The 2,861-nt window shown below is 42.5% G+C and overlaps 1 pseudogene across 1 annotated transcript; it reads right to left on the bottom strand.

Moving 5' to 3' along the window:
• Window positions 1-369: 369 nt before the first annotated feature.
• LOC308241235 (AP-2 complex subunit beta-like) lies at window positions 370-2,426 on the bottom strand (annotated as a pseudogene). The gene is made up of 2 exons: window positions 1,675-2,426; window positions 370-1,642 (listed from the first exon to the last, which is right to left on the bottom strand). The product of its transcript is annotated as an AP-2 complex subunit beta-like (transcript).
• Between the last annotated feature and the right edge of the window lie 435 nt (window positions 2,427-2,861).

Here is a 2,861-nt window from a genome sequence, read left to right as displayed (position 1 = left end):
ACAGGATGACACTATCCACTGAGCCAAACAAGCTAGGGCTTTTTCTGCTTTGGAATGAGCTCTCAATTACAAAATATTAAACTACACTCATTTGCCCAGTATGGACAAGCCCACAAGTAAGGACAGACAGCAGCAGCAGGTAGCAAGAGGTGGGAAGTGAGTGAAGCAGTGGTTACAAATGTTCACAGGAAGCTAAAACTGCCTAGTAGGTTGTGCCCTAATATTAGCACAGGTTAGAGTAGTCACTACCTTGGTGGGTGGCCTCAGTGTATTTGGGTTCAGATTCTATATGGCGAAACAATTTCTTCCAGTTAAGAGTTTTTGGCTTGGAGCAATCACAAAGTGGCCCAAAGGCACCAGACAAGTCTATTAGTTTTTCAAAATGCTGTCTTAGACCTGATAGATGTACTGAGAGACTTCAGGAGCTCTACATTTTGGGGATAAATTATACCTAATTGGAATTTCCTGGCTGGTTACATAGCTTGGCCAAGATCCAAATGCCGTTAGTACAGCATGCCCTTCCATATTCCCCTTGGCAATAGTATAAATGTTGTTTTGTAACTTGCTGGAAATAACATCAGCTTTTAAACGACATTCTTTAATCTGAAGCTGAAGTTCATTTTCATTGGGAATATCCTTCCATGCTGCAAGGAAGACTTGGCTCTCCATTTTGCCATCTTCTACAAAATGAACATTGAGTGGGATGAGATGGCTGAAGTAGAAGACATTAATATTGTCTTTCACAGCCACCTGCAGGTTATTCAGAGGTTCCGTCTTCATGACTGGGCCCAGGTGTTGAGAGGCAGGGAGACATCAATGCTCTGGTCTGGCACCAGTGGGAATGGATGGCCAGAGGAGTGCTGGGGACGACACCAATGCTATTCTTGTTAAACTGGATTGTGAAGTCTGTCATGTGCTGCAGAGCTTTGTTGGTGAAGTTCATTTCCATACAGATGTGCCCTCGGCGATGAGTAAATGTTCTGGAAATCTCCAAGCCTTTATCCTTTACTGCAGGCAGCCAGACAGCCTCAGGAACCATATACCCAGCAGGTGCCATGCCTATGCCTGTTGAGTTCAAATAGATCATTCAGACCACTGCTGACCACAGCAGCAGTAGGTGAAGGAGCAAAGGTTTAGGCACTAATGATGAATGAAGGATTATGCCACCAGACTATCTAGTTCTCCTCTCAAGAGATCGACAGCTCCTTCCTGCATAGAGGATACCTTGGCACGTTGACCGGGGGACCAAGGTCAAGGTTTAAAAGGTCACCCAGAAGGTCACCTTGAGAGAGGATAATCTGAGGCTGTTCCAGGTTGGTGGCAGTGGTGGTGCCAACAGGGCTGTCACCTGCATCAGTGCTCCCATGATGTATTGGCAAGTGTTTGCAATAAATTCCATGACTTCCTTTCACAAAAGCATTGGGAGGCTTGTGGTACACAGTGGCCAAAGAACCACTGTGGCGGATTCACTCACCCAGCAGAGTTGGCTCAATATCTGTCTCCTCAGAGATCAGATATGACTACTTCTTTGGTTCTGATAGGGTTCGTTGAGAGAAGCCACCAATAAATATCTTGAAGCTCAAAATGATCAGAAACCCGTGTTGCCAAGCTCAAAACCTGCTGAACCAGCTCATGTGTTTCTGATGGCAATAAGCAGAGTCGTTGGATAATAACTCTAGAAATTTCATTAGGACTTTCACTGCTGAAAGCATCACTGCTGAGTTGGATGAGATAGCTGGAAGTTACCCACTCATGGATGCTCTGAGCCTCTCTGTCATCTTTAGGGTTGTAATCAGACAGGCAGTGCAGGAAGAAAATCTGTCCCCATTCAGTGCACTCATTCAGGGCTATCAGCAGCTTATTAATGTTCAATGGGTTCAGTTCTAGTAAGTTGCTGTTTGGGTAAGACTCACTGATTTCAGGTAACACAGCTACAGCACTAGCCATCACTATTGGATTTGAATCTGCTCTGAGATCCTGCAGAGAATCCAGAAATTCCTGGTGGTCCACGATTTGGGCATTGATATCTTGGAGTTTTGCCACACAGACTGCTGCTGTTTTTTGAACATGGGGATCTGTGTCTTTCAAGCACTGCTGAGGGGCTCACAGAGATATTCTGTAATCTTGTCCACTCGGTTGCACCCCAAGGTTCTGACTGCCAGGGCCAGGACTAGAGGATTGGGATCTTCACAGTCCTTCACAACAGCTGTTGACAGCCATGATGGCCTTGTCTGGCTGACTGGGCATAGTTCATCAAGCAGAGATATGCTACATCTGGAGAAGAAAGCTAACATCCTTCCCTACAGTCATAAAAGCAGTCACTTTCTTCACAGTCTCCTTCCTCTTTTCTTTTCATTGTTGAGTTCAGCTTTTAATACAAAGATTTCTCCTTTTTTATTGGTTGTGAAGTACTTGGAGGCCGTCATGGTTTTGGATTTTTAATGTGCACCTGAAGCAAGAGCGGGGGTGGCAGAAACAGCCAGAGAACATGTGAGTGCTATAATGGTTTCCTGCACGTCAAGGCTCCTCGAACTGTTTTTTGACTATACACTTCCCAATATCAATATTTTTAGTGCAGTTCAATGTATATTCATAAATGAATGAATGTATTATATGTTATAAAGAACATTCAAAAATAGACTTAGGAAATACATTAATATTTAAATATAATGTATTTTATTTTAGATGGTATATTGATATGTTTAATAAGAGCATTATTATTAAATATGTTTTATTGTTTTAGAAAACATTTTTTTCAGCATTTTCTTATCTAGCAATTCAAAGTTCTGGTTCTGTATTTTGTTTTAATTCTGTCTTTCTGGAAGAAAAAACTCACAAAGATATGCAGATTAAAATTTAAA

This window comes from Plecotus auritus (genome assembly GCF_963455305.1).
Source record: "Plecotus auritus genome assembly, chromosome: 2".
NCBI classification, from domain to species: Eukaryota; Metazoa; Chordata; class Mammalia; order Chiroptera; family Vespertilionidae; genus Plecotus; species Plecotus auritus.
The sequence above is the reverse complement of the archived record's forward strand: the minus strand, read 5'-3'. Positions and strand labels throughout refer to the sequence as shown.